The sequence below is a fragment of the Bombus affinis genome, chromosome 18 (assembly GCF_024516045.1).
Source record: "Bombus affinis isolate iyBomAffi1 chromosome 18, iyBomAffi1.2, whole genome shotgun sequence".
NCBI classification, from domain to species: Eukaryota; Metazoa; Arthropoda; class Insecta; order Hymenoptera; family Apidae; genus Bombus; species Bombus affinis.
The window spans coordinates 158863-177241 of record NC_066361.1 but is presented as its reverse complement, the minus strand read 5'-3'; positions in this window follow the sequence as shown (position 1 = coordinate 177241).

The following is an 18379-nucleotide window of genomic DNA, read 5'->3' as shown; positions in this document are numbered from 1 at the left end:
TTAGACACACCCATCATAGTTCTCCTCGACAGCGTCACCGTGACGCAGACTCACTCTCTTGTACGATCTCATCAACGATTGAAGTGTCATTCTTATATGTTGCGATTGCTCCATGCATTAACATTGAGTACAACTTAGACACTCACGAAGACTAAAGTTCGGCATTCCAATGACCGCGGCTTCGTTATTGACCCTTTGACCGGGGCAGGGTGCGAAAGAGTGTGTGGCACCAGGACGGATATCTACGTTGACAACCCGGAGATTAAAAAAGAAGAAACTACTATGGATTTACAAATGGACAGGAAACACGTTTACAGAGTAGAGGAGGGAGACTCCAATACCGACGCAGTTGCGTGTACTCAAGTGAGCCCCACTGCGTCGTCATTTTACGACCACGGCCGTTCGGGGGTAGACTGCCAGGCCCCCGGATGTGTTTATGCGCCTGGCGAGGATGTAACACAAATCATGGAGGTAGCGGAGGAGGTTAGAGAGCCTCCAAGGAAAGCTACGAGGAGTGCCCGCAAAACTTTGGAAAGGTCGGAGAGTTTGTTTCTCGCTCCGGCCATGGTAGCTGATGTCACGTCTCCGATCGTCACCGTCGCGCTCGTCAGTGGCTTTGGCGGCTTCCAGGGGAAAGAAGAGGAAGATTACGTCGACTACAGTCCCGGAAGTTTCCGAAGAACTGAAGAGGCAAATAAGGACGAGCTCAGCGGCGGACGTCAGCGCCGAACTAACGAGGCACGTCTCGCAATTAATGTTGGTTGCGATGAAATCGTCCAACCTCAAAGGGACGTATATTAAAGCGTTAAAGGACGCGGAAGTTACATAACTGCCGCGTGGCTGAATGAAACGCTGAAAAAGGCGGGGCCAACACACAGCAACACCGGAGCTGCGAAGCTGGTGGAGGCCAGGCTGTCCATGCTGGAGGAAGAAAACGCGGTCCTTCGCAAAGAGCTAGCGAAAATGACCGCTTGCGCCCACGATTGCCCGCGATGCAGTGGCCTGACCTCCGAGCCTGAACGCACCGCACGAGAAGGTAGGAGCGGCAGTGCGCGACTCGCTGCCCTGGAGAGGAGGGTCGAAGAGATCGGACCCTCCATAATAAGGGCGATCGAGGAGCGCTTCAGGGGCCGGGATCACAGCCCTGAAGCGCGAAGAGGGACGAGCCACTCAGCTACCCGGCGTATCACCCACACGACATCGCTCCCGAGGGAGCAAAAGAATGGGGAAAGGAAGGAGGTGGAGTCCAGAAGCTTCCGGAGAAAGAAAAACAAGAGGAGGACAATCGCCGGAGAAGCGACTAAGAAAGGGGCCACTGCGACTCCACCGGCGAGAGGCCAGCAATCCCTAACGAGGATGACAGGCGCGCCTAAATCGAACATCGTCGTACCGAAGAAAGGACCAGCGCAGACGCCTCGTACACCGCGAACATCTGCGGTGACTGTAACTCTGAACGAGGGGTCAAGGATGTCCACCGCCGATGTAATAAACACGGCTAGGTAGAGCATCCCCTTTGTCGAGATCGGCGTCGAGTCGCTGAACATGAGGAAGGCGATGACAGGTGCTATCGTAATAACGGTGGCATGTCCCCCCCCCCCCCACCCACGAAAACCACGAGGAAACGACCCGCCCGCGAGCCGGCAGCGGCGGCAAAAACGCAAGGCAGCACCACCGAAGCAGCTGTAGATGACCGGGAGGAGGCCATGGAGTTAGCCCAATGAATTCAAGAGGCTCCTCCAGAGTAACCTGGGAAGGTCGAGACGGGCGCAAGACCCGCTCTTCCAGACTATCCGGGAGAGCGAGGTCTCCCTCGCGGTGGTGGCTGAGCTGTATCGCGTCCCTGACGCGCTCAACTGGGTCGGGGATCTGGATGGATTGGCAGCCATAACCTGGACAACAGCGTTGAGCGCCTCCGGCGTTTTGCTCGACCGTGGCAACGGCTATGTCGCGGACGAGTGGGATGGAATAGCGGTGGTGGGCGTTTACGTTTCTCGCAACAGCGGCTTGACCGCGTTGGAGGACTTCCTGGACGGGGTTGGCGAATGCGTCAGAAGATGCCTTCCCGTCAAATGCTCGTCCTCGGGAGATTTCAACGCCCACTCCTCGTAGTGGGGAAATGCCAGATCGGACGCTCGTGGGAGAAGTTTATCCGATTGGGCTGCAGGACTCGGGCTCCTACTGGTGAACAGGGGCTCGGAAAGCACATGCGTGACGTGGAGAGGATCCTCCGTGATCGACGTCACATGGGCTACCTCCGAGGCCTACAGGAGAATTTCCAATTGGAGAGAGGCCGAAGGGGTCGAGACTCTGTCCGACCACCTCTATATACTGATGGAGGTGGCCGACGACGAGACAACGTCTGCCGCTACACAGGCCAGCAGTCCCCGAGGAGCGAACGGTTTCCGCCCACCACCAAGGTGGCGTCTCAAGGAGTGGGACAGGGAGATGCTCCAGGCGGCAGTCTCCGTCTCCGCCTGGAGCTGGGACGCACGAAGAACGTCGGGAAGCGTCGACGAGGAAGCAGAAAGTCTCCGAAGGGACATGAGCGCGGCGTGTGATTCCTCGATGCCACGCTCCGTTCCCGGCTATAGACGCGACCAATGCGTATACTGGTGGACTCCCAAGATCGCGGAAACCCGAGCGAGGTGCGTTCGGGCTCGCAGAAGGCTCCAGAGGGCGAGTCGTCGTAGGCGGACACGCTACGAAGAAGAGGTCTCCCGGTTCTACGAGGCGTACAGAGAAATTAGGCGCACCCTGCAGCGGGAGATCAAGATCGCGAAAGCCCGGTCCTGGACGGAGCTGATAGAGTCGGTCGAATCCGATCCATGGTGGTGGCCTTGCCGTCTGGTGATGAAGAAGCTACGACCTCGAGCTCCCCCACTGACCGCGAGCATGGATCCCGCGTTGCTCGCCAAAGTCATCGGGACTCTGTTCCCACGGCGAGACAACGACGCTAGGCAGACAGGGCTATCCTCCTCCTCCGGCGGGACGACGGAATGGAGCGAGAAGCTGCGAGTGACGCAGGAAGAGCTCCTCGATGCGACAAGAGGATGGCATCCGGCGACGTGGCACCGGGTCCGGATGGAATTCCAGGCTGGGTTTGGGCGGAGTCAATGACCACCTTAGCTCCCTGCCTGCGACACCTGTTCACCAGATGCCTGAGGGAGGGTGTTTACCCCCGGATATGGCGAATGGCGAGACTGGTCATGCTGAAGAAAGAGGGACGCCCGTTGGACTCGCCGTCCGCTACAGACCGGTGTGCCATCTGGACGAGATAGGCAAGCTGTTCGGGAGGATAATAGCCACCCGCCTGGAGGCCCACATGTCAGAGCGAGTGCCTGGATGGCACGACAGTCAGTGTGGCTTTCGCCGAGGTCAATCGATGGTGGACGCGGTTAGGCGAGTGAGGTCCATGGCGGAAGACATGGTTTCCCGAGGCGGGGTGGCGTTGGCAGTTTCTCTGGATGTCGCGAACGCCTTCAATGCCATCCCCTGGGACAGGATAGTGGAGGTCCTGGAACACCTGGAGGTGCCGCCGTATCTCGTTCGGGCCATTCGAGCGTATTTAAGCGACAGGAGGTTCGCGTAACCGGCAGGAACGGAGAAGAGAAGTAGCCGGTCGAGCGTGGCGTTTCACAGGGCTCAGTACTGGGACCCATCCTGTGGATCACCGTCTACGAATCGGTCCTTCGATGCCCGATGCCCCCGGGGACGGGCATGGTATGTTACGCCGACGACACCTTGGTCTTGGCCGGGGGTACGTCTTGCTGGTACGAGACTTTGAACATCACCAAAACAGCCGTGGCATGCGCGTCGCGTGCCATCCAGAGGCACGGTTTGAGCGTGTCGCCGGCCAGGTCCGAGGCCATGTGGTTCGGCCACCGCCGTAGAGGATCCCCTCCTCCTGGACTGTCCGTGAACATCAACGGGGAAGGAGTCCCGGTGAGACGCCAGATGAATTACCTGGGTTTCATCATCGACAGCCGATGGACCTTCAAGCCGCATTTCGAGATCCTGGTTCCAAGGGTGACAGCCGCAGCCAACGCCATATGCGGTTTGCTGCCAAACATCGGGGGAGCAGGAGTCGTAATACGCCGGCTCTACGAGGGAGTGGTCCGGTCCAGAATCCTCTACGGAGCTTCCGTATGGGCCGAAGACCTGATGGCGCGCCGTATCTTGCTATCTCTGCTAGAGATTGGCCTCCGAGGCAGTCGTAGGGGCGATGCTGATGGGCCACCAGGAGTTCATCGCCGTTCGTTCCTACTGCGAGCAAGTTATGCGCGTGAAGGAGCGAGCGGAGCGGGATAGGGAGAAGAGACAGGACCCTGTCAAGCTGCCATACCCAAAGGACATTGGACGCCGCAGGGTTGCGGAACCACCACCACTGCCGCCCTAGGTGCGTTTAAGGAGCCGTCACGTCGAGGAGGGTCTGGACTCTCCCCGGACTTGCACGACGGTACGGGGTAGAGGCGTTAGGGGGTTTGTGGTTTCCCCCCTAGCGGCCCAAGTCAAGACAAGGACACCTTCCCTTAACAACAAATATGGAGAAGACGAAGAAGTGCTCCGGCAGGGTTTCGCAACAGAACCTGGGCCGCTTCTGCGAGACGTCAGGAAGACCACCGTGGGGTTTGAGTCGGTTTAAATCCGACGCTACCCTGTCGCCACCCAGAAGGGGGCAGGGTGTCCGAGAGGATTTCTCCACGTAAAAAGAAAGCCACGGAAAAGTTACCTAAAAAATAGTTGGTGACCGTGCGCATCCGTTGATGTGCTGAAAACATATAAACCTGTGATTAATTAAAATCCTATGGAAATTATCATTTTATCATTATTATAAAATTTAGTCAAAGAATTCGCTGAAATTGTTCAATATACATATCTGTAAAACATGAGCATCAAGTGAATAGTTGAGATATACTTTCATATGAGTGACATGTCGTCACATCATTTCGTACAGACATACTCAACACGGATTTTGTCTAACAGTCTTTTAGTAATTTTCTTACGTACACATATTTTGATTTGACTGTTTTTAGAGGATGTCATTCTTTGTACGATCTTCATCTGATTGTCTGTCATGTGTCTGACTCATGTTACTAGATTTCTTCGAATGATTAAAACAATATAAATATCATAGGATAACAGATTTTCAATGATATGAATGATTCGGATAACATTGTCAGAAAAAGATGCGTAAATATAATATTTTGTAAAAAATATAAAAATGACGTATATGTTTCAAACACTACTTGATTACAAAGAGGTTTTGATAATGTAAGGCAGAAAATAACTCTCACTCAGAATTCAGATGAGGTATTTTCATATAAGTAATTAGAGTAATTAAGAGGTATTTCATCATTAAAGAATTTTCAAAATATTTGGTTATGTTCGTTGGAGCCGAGCTTTTATACAAGAAGGAAGAACAACACTTTTGCCAGTTCTATTTCGCGCAAGTGTTACTATTTTGCGGGCCGCCTTACGTCTGCCGGATTAAGAGAACTAACTCAAACCCAAACTCATTACATTGATGCTGTTCACTCTCAATTCTAAGTTACAACAGACATTTTTTGCAACGTCGCATATGCTCATTGCATATGCGTGTACACGGGGCCTTCAAGCTCGGCCGAAATTTATGAACAAAAGATAAGCGTCCGGCGATCGGCACACAACACTGTCGCATTCTCTGCTGTCAAACGCTCAAAAACAATAACAGCATAATTTTTTGCGAATATCACGGAAACTGAAACCGAGCGATGGTTACATGCAAAGGTATATGTTGTTGAAAATGTTGATTTTTCCAGCATATTAGAAGATTATTGAAGTCGGCGAGAATGGTACGATTCCGAACAATTACGAAAATTTTTAGCTGAGACATATTTAAGCCGAATAAATTATTGTACCATATACTCTTGAACACTTAGGTACGGTTGAATTTCATGTGGAGTTGTTTCTCTGACAGAGTTTGACGCGAATTGCGAGTAAACGGTAGAGAACCGCAATGTGTGACGGATAATGCTGTTCTCTATACAAGCACATTGGAATGAAGTTTTGATAATGTGGCGGCACACGAGCACGGAACTTTCCAACGGCTTCGCGACACAAAGCGCTATATCTTCAAAGCGTAAGGCCGACGTGCCTAATGTGCCATCAATATCCCTATGGTTCTTCCGCCGAATGTTTGGAAGAATGCACGCGCGGCAACCGCCGCGGTACATCTAATAAACGCGTGTGTAGTAGGGATATCGAAGGGCAACTAAGAAAAGAATCCGTTTGGTTTCGAACAAAAGAGTCATTCTGCCTCAAGCCGCGAAGTGCGAAAGGTTCAGCATCATAGCGAAGCAAACACAAGCCGAGATACGCGATTGTAAACTCTCGATGGTTAATGATAAGTGTGAATCGTATAAATTGTTGATTTGTTGATTGTCAATAGTAATAAACTTTTTGTTGAACATCTGAGTATTCCTTCCACACCTATCACGACATACCACCTCAATAATTAAATTATAATTTTTCTTAAAGATATAATGCATATACGTTATCTTTAATAATTTAGTTTAATAATTAATAATATAATTGAGTGTAATATATTTTAAAGCACGGGACGACATATAGACCACGTCACAATTTTCACACTCATAGCGCGATGGTGTTTTCCAAATTGCTCTTCGATTTCTATTTTGAAGCGACATTTTGAAGTTGAAGATTCTAAAAAATTATAAGGATATGGGTCAGCATGTTGAAAAGAACATCTAATAATGGTATATTTGTTTTAACGGAAAGCAACAATTGATATCTGACACCGGCGGATCAAAAAGAAAGACTATATATTCTGCCTGTTAAAACTGTTATAAAACATTGCAAAGACAAAAATAGTGTGAAGCAAGACAAATAAGAAAGATCATTTAGTTCAAACGGTGAGCGAATGAGTCAATACAATGAGCCACTATAGTGGTGCGTCGTAATATAAGGTAACATTCGCGAAAGCCACTACAGTGACGCATCGTACCTAAGAAGTTGAGGTGATGTGCGTGATAGGTGTAGAAAAATCACTCGATGTTGTTCAACAATAATTATTTATTTGTTTGTGTTCGTGGTATACACTCGTGCGCCGACAGCGCGATACAATTATCGGTTCGCGGTTACAAGTTCAAGCTCGGCGCGATACTTTTCGCGGTGCGATTCAAGTCGAGACGATTGCACCAGATGTCGAGAAATTCGGATTCGCTATTACGGACAATTGTCGACGATCAATTCAGATAGACGTCTTCCAACTCGTCTCGCGGCCCACCACTGACTGAATTTTTGTCGCGATGATGCTCCTTAGGAAAACTATGATTGAGTGTGTCTAAGGATACGGAATCATCGGATTCGTTAAGGAAAGTGTTATTTCAGAAAGTGAGTGAAATGGACGTCACTGTTAATTGGCTAAATTTTGAGTTGGTGGTTGGAAAGGGATGTTAACCGCCCTTGAGAGAAAGTTGCTAGCGAGGAGCGTCGTACGTGAGGAAAAGCAGATTTCCTGTGTTTTCCCGTAGTGGGTGGTATGTGTAGGGACTGTTGAGATAAAGACTATTTGTCCCTTTAGAGAACCTTAACTACATGAATCCTAAGATTTATGGCGGGTCCTTAGGCTAGCTGAAAATATTCGGTGAAAATGTATCGACATCTGGCAATCATCTTGTTCGAAGGGTAGAGTCTTTGTGTAGCGAGCCACGGGACAGAAACCGTTGGGAAGTTTGCTGTTGAGTGCCGCTACAAAGTTAAATGAGTATTCCCGTATATTCTACGTTCTACTTTAGGGCAGATAATCTTGAGGTGGGAATATGTTGTCCGCGATAGTTGTTGTTGCTGGGCCTCGTCCGGAGTAATTGTTGCTAGGGGCTGCAGATAGCGGCGCTGTCGGGATATTGCTGATTTTCCTTCTAATTTAGTTGCGTAGAAGAAAAATCGGATTCCGGTCACCGGGATTCGAGAACCCGTGTTCCGAGCGATCGTAACCTAAGGCACTAACTACTGCGCTGCCATCGTCCGACATTAGTTAGTGTCGAGTGGTGGTATTTGGCTTGTCGAGTACCGCTACAATCTCATAATACATAGAATACATAGAAACATACATCCATACATAGAGGCATCCTTGACTCACTAAAACTGTACGTAAAAACGATACGTCACATTGCGTTTATAGCATTGGAAACACGACACTTTTAAGAAAGTAGAGTTCTAGAATACTCGGAATGATTTCCTTTCTCATCAAGTGCCAGTACGATATGGATATCTAACGCGAACTACATATACAGGTTGTCCAATTTTAACTTATAAATGCGAATTACTAGTAAACTGCTTGCCGTGTAAGAAAATTAGTGAGATTGTTCTTTACGATGTCATTCGTCGAATCTAATACCCAATAACTGGTTTGCGTTATTGATCGGAACATCTTAATTTCTTCAAACATTTCAGCTTCGTCGAAATCTCCTTCCAAATGTAAGTGAAGATCGTGAATAAATATTCATCATCTAAATTTCCAACATTATTCATGTATAGAAAACCAAAAATATTTTGGTGATTTGCATATAATTCGAATCTACTTTTAAAGGATATTAACGCAGTATCTATTATTTTTCAAACGTAATTGTTTCGACCGTTAGCGGAAAGTCGCAGCATTAGCCTCGTCTGTTTTCGGCACGGTCGATCGATGCTTAAAGGGCGTCGTAACCACGGCGGTGCGTTGAGTTTTTGGATCTCGTAAGTGGAAAGTAGCACTCACTTGGCATGGCAGGTCTTTTTATTACGAAAGTCAACGGTGTCGATGTAAAGAGACGTGCACGGGCCTGTCAAGCGATCGCCATTTTGGTATGGGGCTCCATTATTCAGGGCAGGGTTATAGAATCATCATTAGCTTGCTGCCGATGTACGAACTGGTGGTGTCATCTGTACGTACAAGTAACAATACGTAGCCTTAGATGAGTATACTGAACATGTGTCATCTGGGAACTATTACAAGTCATGACTATTAGGTATTCGAGTACCAAGTGACACCTATGGAGCTGGGCGCGTACTACGGTATAGCGAGAGCCATATGGTAAGCTACAGTGTTAAGAATACTGATTTTCTTCACTTTTGCCTAACGCCCTTTTAGTTTAAGATTCGGAGAGTGGGTCCTTTCCAATCATAAGCCGGATTGGGAGGAATTTACTAAGCGAAAGTTCCCAACAAAATGGCGGTTTACGAAGTATTGTTCTCGATACGCCATGTTGTTGTACTGGTCGGTGTGTCTCCAGGCGCGGTGCTCGAGGTCCATTCGCAACCTCGAGAAGAGGTCGCCACATTACGCCACCACTTGTTTGTTGACAAAAATAGAGTCTCCTCTAAGTAGGTTCCACCGCTGTTACTTTGGAGATGTTTTTTGGGGATTTCCGAAATTTTCTCGCGGTTCTAATTTATTTTATATACTACCGTACAATAGCAGCCATCTACTTGCCAAGTCGCGTTACAGGAAAAAACCTGGGATCACGGGAAATTACTTTGAACTCCGGAACAGTTGTCCTGATATAGTCGGCTGCCCGAAAGTTCCATTACAATATTTCAGAATTAACCATAATAGGATTTGGAAATATTGCGCTATAACGGTTTGTGAACAATATAAAGAAATAACTATGATGTGTAGGTTAAGGTGGGTGTAGGTCGTTAAACAAAGGATAGTGTAGATAAATATGACAAAGTGTATTTATAAGCAAGTTATTTATTAAACATTATTTAATATGTATACAGTCCAGTCGTATTATAGCGGCGATAGTTAGAGTCGAATTATTAATTTTAGTTTCTTATCGTAGTTAATATTATGTTGGTTATGGCCATGATAAAGGCGAATCAGGATAGTCCTGGACGACATCGGTGGTCTGGTCCTATAACAAATAATATCTGTTACGTTGCGTGAAGTAGTCCGCGTGACGTCCTTCATTATCTGACCGTCAAGGCCCAAGCACCGTTAGAGAGACCCTCAATATCCGTGTAGCTGTCGTCGTGTGTAAAGAGGACGAAGGTCGTGTGGATTAATAACGAGTCCTTGTTGTTGTAACCGTCAGATGTATTTAAGACCAATAAGTTAAATATAAACGTAAATGTTAATCGTACTACGAAGTATAAATCGTGATATAAAATCAGGGGATGAATACTCGCACACGTTATCACGTAATTTAATACACGCTCGTTAAATATTCAAAGTCGCAAGGGATGCCGCTAAGTACTTGCTATAAACTCGATACGTACTCGATACGAAGGTGTCTCGCTCGCGATCGTGTCGGTCTATTTATACTAGTGGGGGGGGGGGATGAAAGAATTCGTATTTGCCTACCTGACGACAATTGCCGGTAGCGGTGACATTGTTTTTATATTAATAGTAGCCTAGTGGTCTAGGTACTTCGAGGCGACAACGACGTAATTAGCTTTGTTCTATGACTCATGTACCGCTACAAGCCTAAGGCCCCACCATAAACCGAGTCTTATTAGCTTGCAGAAACCTTTAATCCAGCAAGTATTTTTGGTTTATAGTTGCCTAACGGAAAAACTGGCTTTTCCCATAAACAATGTCGCCCATGAGCCACTTTTTCCTCCTATCTTCATTTCTAACGCTGATCATAACCAATTGGTGTCGCGGACCGTTACCCTCACTTTCCTAACTAAAAGGTGTGAGCAACGAATCCACGTTCTTCGTTCAAAGGGCACACCCTTAATCCTCTGTAATCACATAGGAATGAACTTCACTTGTTCTCGGGACTACAGAACAGTCAACTTGTGCTCTAAGTTAGCCTATATCAACAGAACAGTCAAGTAACAGCCTAAATCAACTCGAGTCAGAAGCCAGTGCAAGGAATAGCAAGAATCTACAAGTCTAAAACAGTCATCATCATCGTCAACACGGAAGGAGTCTCGTGTCGTATTCGTTCGTAGGTGTCATATCAAGTACTCAATCTTGTATCACACTGAAGTTGTTTAATAAGTCAAAATATATAGTAACCTGTTAATAACAGAGTTATATTCAATCAACTACACTTATTATCCCACAAGAAATAAGGGATCGAACGATTCGTGACGTCGATTAGTCTAATTGTAACGGGAATTTACGACTCCCATTGGCGCGCTTCTTCGAGATCGCGTCTCCCCGAGAACGTGCGAAGGTTCAATTGTCTTTGTGAGATACCAAACTCTGGATGGCAACTTGTAGCATACCGATACACAGTAGAGCTAAACGAATTTAGGTAAATAGACTGGTCGGAAGGAGATCAGAGTACATGAAAACAGATCGATCTCTCGAGGATCGTTCGAACAAATAACTACTCAAACTATCAGAACTGTGTGTTCTCACAATGTTAAGAATGTTAGGTATGTTCACTTAACTGAAGGTTTCATCACTTCTCTGTACAGAATTCGATTATTGGATTTGAGTCGCGGCATAATCGTATTACAGACGCCAATCAAATGATATCTACGATTGATGTCGATACCACCACGCTTACAAAAACCGACTGTATTTCATTTGAGAAGTGAAAGAAATTTCTTATACACATTTATCATAGTTAAGTAAGCTAATATTCATTCTGGAACACTTCGTGTTATTTAACTCCGATGCGGTCTTTAAATTCTTAATCATTTTCTTATTTCATAAGTTACGACAGTGAGGTGATGTGCATGATAGGTGTAGAAGAATCACTCAATATGTCCAACAATAAATATTTATTAATCTTTGTTTTTTATATGCACTTATGCGTAGGACGCGCGATACACATATCGGTTCGCGGTTACAAATTCGGACTGGGCGCGATACGTTTCGCGGTGCGATTCAAGTCGGGAGATGATTGCATCAGACGTCGAGAGATTCGGATTCGTTATTACGGCCAACTACCAACGATCAATTCGGACAGGCGTCTCACGACTCGTGTCGCGACTCACTGCCGACTCACTTTTCGTCACGATGCTGCTGCTTAGGAAAATTGTGATTGGGTGTGTCTAAGGATACGGAATCATCGGATTCGTCAACATTTGGAAAATGTTGGTTGGAAAAGTGAGGAAAGTGGACGTCGCTGTTAATTGGCTAAATTTTGAGTTGGTGGTTGGAAAGGGATGCTAACCTCCCTTGAGAGAAAGTTGCTAGCGGGATGCGTCGTACGTGAGGAAAAGCAGATTTCCTGTATCTTCCCGTAGAGGATGGTATGTGTAGGGACTATTGAGACAAAAACTATTTGTCCCTTTGGAGGGCCTTAGCTAAGTAAATCCTAATATTTATAGCGGGTCATTAGGCTAGCTAAAAATATTCGGTGAGAATTTATCGACATCTGGCAATCATCTTGTTCGAAGGGTAGAGTCTTTGTGTAGCGAGCCACGGAACAGAAACCGTTGGAATGTTTGCTGTCGAGAGCCGCTACAACAGGAAGTCATGCATATCGTGATAACAGTCACTTCATATTTCCCTCAAATTTAAGAAATTCGTTGACAATCGTTTAAGAAAGCACAGAGAGGAAATCAAACGTTTATAACCCATAAAAAAATTATTTATATGTTGAGTTCACATTATGATTAAGGTTAGGGGCGTGAAGCGAATCTTCATTTGGTATAGATATTGTTGTTATACAATAGAGAAGATATTTACTAGCGCAAATACGATTATTGAAAAATTTGACAAGTAACCGTGGTAATTAGATACTCGAGAAGCTAATGACAATGATCTTAGGTTCCATAATGAATTCGCGGTCAACGGGATAACAAAATGTGCTTTCTTCGAAACCCCAAGTTGTACTCATCTTGCTTATCTACGGTACAAGTATTACTAAACTAACTCTTTGTTAAAACGTGGAATATCCACCGAGCATAAAGACGCTATGTAACTTGCCAAAGCGACCTCACGAGAGAAAGTTGTTAGCGGGAAGCGTCGTTCGTGAGAAAAATAGATTTCCCGTATCTTCCCGTAGTAGGTGTTATATTTAGGGACTGTTAGGATAACGTCTGTTTGTCCATTTGAAGGACTTTAGTTAACTAAATCCTAAGATTCATAGCGGTTTCTCAGGCTAGCTGAATATGTACTTCTTGCTAGAAGAATAGGATCTATGTGTGGCGAGCCACGGGGCAGAAACCGTTGAAATGTATACTGTCACGTGCCGCTACAACTATTTCTTATAAGGAGAGCTATAGAACTACTCCGTGCCTTTGTTAGACATAACGTTCATCCCTTGACCGTGGCTACGTTCGTCGACTGGTTGTCGCCTCGAGCTCAACCTCATTATCGCAAATCTTGAACAATTACAATCGGATTGAATGACGACAGTTGATTATTTACGGCTATGGTAGAATCTAGATTACAGTATTACGGAGTTTTCCGAAAGTTTCAAAGGGATGGCTCCGGTGTCCTTTCATCTCTGACATATAAATACTAATTATAAATGAATTTAGTTGAATTGAAAATTATATTAGATACATTAAGATTGTTCAAATTGAATCGCGCAGTATATCAATAAAATGAACGAGTGAATTTTTCTATCGCTGTTAAGCAATTCGATCAACAAATTAAAAGGAAAAGTGTGTAATTGTTTGTAAACTAGACGATGTCATTAGTCTCTACGTTAAGTTAGATCGATGTTTACAAAAATTATTGGCGAAATCATTCGCAATCGTGAATATCATTAAACGCTATAAAATTGAGATTTAACAACGCAGAGGGATTAATATATCATGGAAATAAATTTATTGTTAATTTTCAAAAGAGCAGCTGCGATATAGCTTTGTTTAAAATCAAAATATGTTAAAGTGGAACTTGTAGTAATCGTATATTCGTGTCTTAAAATTAATATTGCACGTATACGTTTTGCACGCAAGAATGTAGCTCTACGTTATCCGGCAATGTATATTATTATTGTAGTATCGTGGGCAAAAGGCCTGAGATATCGGTCGAACCGTATACAAAGGGGCGAGAGCCGCGGCGCCGTCGAGTACATCAATGTGTCGTCGGTCCTTTCAAGTGGATAGTTTCGTGGAAAGAGCCTGCGTGACCCTGGCCACGGGGTTTTGGGACACGTGTTCGATAGGACAGGAAAAGACAAAGAGACGCTAAGGGCAGTGTTAGTTGAGACGCCGGCGAGAACTAATGCAAAAGGCGTGCAGTGTGAGTTGAGAAGCGAGAGCGTGCGAGTGCAGAAGCCGAAGACTAGAGTTGTAGAGTTGTAGAGTTGCTAGCGTTGTAGAGAGATCGAGTTGTTAGAGTTATAGAGTTGCGAGAGTGATTTGAGTAGAATAAGACTTTTGTGTTTTAGTTCAAGTTAAACATTTATCGTTCTCTGTCCAATTAATCTGTGTTATTTTTATTTATCTTAAATAAATAGTATTAGGAGAATTTTGCAAATCTAAATTATCCTAATCCTATTCTTTTTTTATCCGTTACTACATTATGGTTTTCCGATGTTCTTGGTGCTGTATTGTTTTGATATACATAGTCATACGTTGTTTCGAACCAAGCAGTACTTTGTTATTTTAAAACATGTAGTGCTTTGTTATTAGAAAATGCATTATACTACATCCTAGTGAAATATATACGAATAATATTATATCGTACAAACACACGTGATCGAATGACTTCCATATAAACACGTGTTAGATAAAAAACTCTAAGATTAAAAAGTTAACTCGACGTTTTTATTAATTAAATGTTTGTAGAAACTTAACAAAAACTTTTAATAAATCTATCGAGCGTTATATAGTGCAAAACACACGTGTAGATGTTATGTGTAGAGAATAGTTGGTACGTGAGGTTTAAAGGACGAAATTGCACGTAGTTGAAACCGTCGAGTATATTTAAAATAATAAATTAATGTACAGTATATGTAATGTATACGTAAATCGTTAGTACAAAGTATAAATCGCAAAATGAAATCGCGGATAAATACTCGTTAATGCTCGTCGCATAACTCGATAGATACTCATGATACTCGCAGATAGTTTAGATACTGTTAGATACTGTTTCGCGCGACTAACTGATAATTGATTTGGTTGCTAGCTGATAGATACTCGATATGTACTGTCCTGCTCGCGATTGAATTCGTTTATTTGTACTGGTCGGGGGAGAGTCGGAAAAGACAAATTCGTCTTCATTCGACGGTTGCATGTAACGGCGACATTGTTTTGCCCGGAGTTTATTTGTCACTATGTTTAATGCGTCAAGGCTGTGTCAATGCCCCCAGGCAAACAATAACATGAGTCGCTCTCGATTCGCGTCGTCCTTTGACTCCTGCGCCGCTACACACGTTAGTCATTGTGAATAATTATATCATATTAATGGTTTATTAAAGTTTATTGAAGTTGTGTTTACTACGATGCAGTATTAGTCATCAGCAAAAACTTTCATTAGGTGAACAGGTTGACTCATCGTACGAGCAAAGTGTGTAATAAAGAAGATCAAAGTGTGAAGAAATAATCGTTATAAATCATCGGCGTAAATAATCATTATCGCTATTTTTCCTATGTAACTAAAGATTCTCATACCTTTTTTGGTTTATATTTCATTTTCCCAGCATCTATCTCTGTGATTAAATATTTTAATATTCTTGTTGGCTCTGCTTTAATAGTATAGATGTCGCTATAGTTTTAACCTTGAAAAAGTCAAAAAATATTTTTTCACAAAATTGCGGCCGTCTGAATTTTGTTTCGCAAAAATTTATTTTTCAAACGGCCGTCATTTTGAGAAAAAAATTTATTTTTGATTTTTCCAAAGTTCATGCTATAGCGGCATCTATGCTAATTAAGAATCCTTTCGGCTCTTTTGTTCCAGATGACCGAAAGGGTTGAAATCATGCACGCCAGGACACTCTTTTTTTGGACCTCCCACTTTGCCAGCTCATAATTTTTGTGAATTTTGAGTTTCTTTTTTCGGTTAATTTTTTATGTAATCTTAAAATATCAATAAACAAATGATAAAAATTGGATAGTAAACATATTTTTTATTTCGTTTGTACAGAGCTTCAAAAACCGCCCGAAATTCATGCCTCTAGACTAGAATACCCCCTTAATTAATGCCGCCTTTTTAATTTCACCACCCAGGAACATTAGCAAGAAAGCGCGATACGGATAGGTCAGCAGGGAGAGCTCTGTCTTCTAATCAACCATAGATATCCTTTGCGCCTCCACGACGGAACTACCTAGGTAGCTCACCTGCTTTGGTGAAATCGACAAGGTGTTTAACGACACTTTCTGGGTCGAAGTGTTCAACGACCTCCTGGGTCGACGTGTTCTATGACACTTCGTGGGCAGTGGTGTTACACGACTCTTCCACAGCCGACGTGTTCCATGACACCTCCTAGGACGAGATGTTCAACAATACTTCCTGGATCGAAGTAGTTACCGACATTATCAGAATCGATGCGTTCCATGACACGTCCTGGGTCGTGAACTCCATGAAATTTATTATTAATATATATTGCTTGTTCAGGATTTGGAGTGGCCGTCCGTTTATGACTCGGTCAACACATCTGCCTTTCTTGGGAAAATCTGAATTTCCTACCGCCCCAGAATGCGTTGTAATTGAGCTAACTTTTAACCTTTTTAGCCCTAAGCACCGGATCGACACGACTGAGCGTTGTGTAAAAAGCTAAACGCCGCTGCAGGTAGTGTCCGAAGAAATGCGGTACTCAGTGAGTACATCGCTGAACTGAGTGTCCATGTGTACAAACTATACGCCGACAGTGTAATACACGATGGCGTCACGTGGGCAGACAACACCCGCCACGAAGGCAAGGATGGTTCTGAAACCCTTGAAAACGCAAAAGCCTAAAAAAAGAGCAGAGGAATCAACCTTCAAAAATCCGAGTGTAAGCGCTACACCAGAAAAGCAAACCAGCCCAGAAATCAAGACGCGGGCTGATGCAAATGAGGATGATACGAAAAAAGAAACGCGGCCAATATCCGACATAAGGGAACAAGCTAGCGATATAGATAAGAGGGTACTGGAGTTTTCCACGACCCGAGCAAGAAAGTTAACAAGGAGCAAACCGCAACGATAATGCGTTACTTTAAGGATATGAGAGACCTTGTGGAGGAGCTCCTGCTCCACAACAGTTCTCTAGTCGAAAGGCTAGAACAAACTAGAAGCTAAGAATAAGAAATCCGCGATATTAAGCGCTGTAAGTCGTTGCAAGTCAGCAAGTGGCTTGCAAGGGCGGTTAATAAAACAACGAAGGTCGGGCCAAAATAGCTCTCATACGCGGAAAAAGCGAAGATGAGCCGCCTTATGCGATGCGACGGAGATAGTTGCACTGGTGAATAGGGCCACGATGCAAATTAAAAATATCCATCCCCTTACCACCAAGCAAGAACTGATGGAGGACTTGAGAAGAGAGTAGGAAATGGAGAGTGGAGAAAGTGTCGATGTAAGGGCGTTGGAGATGGCGCCATGGGGAACTCAGGTGGCGGTGGTGGTGTTACCTGCGAGTGCAGTCCCACGGGTAGAGGGGGCGGGAAGGTTCAGGACCGACTTGACTATCGCTTCGGCTAGATTGCTACCGGACGTGCAGCGATGCTACAAATGCCATACGCTAGGGCATACGGCTGCGAGGTGTATGATGTTGTGTCGGGTAGGGAACTGTGCAGGAGATGTGGCAGCAACGAGCAGATAATGAAAGAATGCACGAAGGAGCCTAGGTGTGGGATGTGCTACAAGCACGAAGAAATGAACGCTAGGCACATTACAAGCTCGTTGGCCTGTCCGATGGTCAGAATGGAGAGCAGGAGCAGAAGAAGATAACGGTCCTGCAGATAAACTTGAACAGGTGGCTATCGCAGGACCTGTTAGTGCAGTACGCGTGTGAGAACAGGGTGGACGTAGTGTTCATCTCCGTACAGACAATCGCCGTATTGGTATAACGACGCGGTCGGGTATGCGTCGCTATGCGTCACTCTGTTCAATGGTTGGCATGCGGCGAGCGAGACGCTGGTCTGCAAGGAGTGACTTCAATACGAAATCCACTGTCTGGGGATGCAGGAGCACAGAACCGAGGAGGACGTATCTGCTCGATACACTGACGAGATACGAGCTGATGCTGATTAGGACGACGGGAACGTACTCCTTCGCCAGGAATGGACGTACGAGCTTGTCGGATATTTTGAGCGTTAGTAGACGAATGAGGCAGAGTTGGAAGAAGAGTTCCGTTATGGATTGGTACTTTGCCTCTGATCATTTGTTTTTATTACATGAGTTCTCGAACCGTAGAAGGAAGCCAACGCAGGGTGGTATAAAGTATTCGAGCAAGAACGTTGACGAGGGTAATTTCCTGAGGAGGTTCGACGAGAACCTCTACTTACGGCAAACGACGACGCGACACACGGCGTCTACTTCCATAAAGGTCTGGAA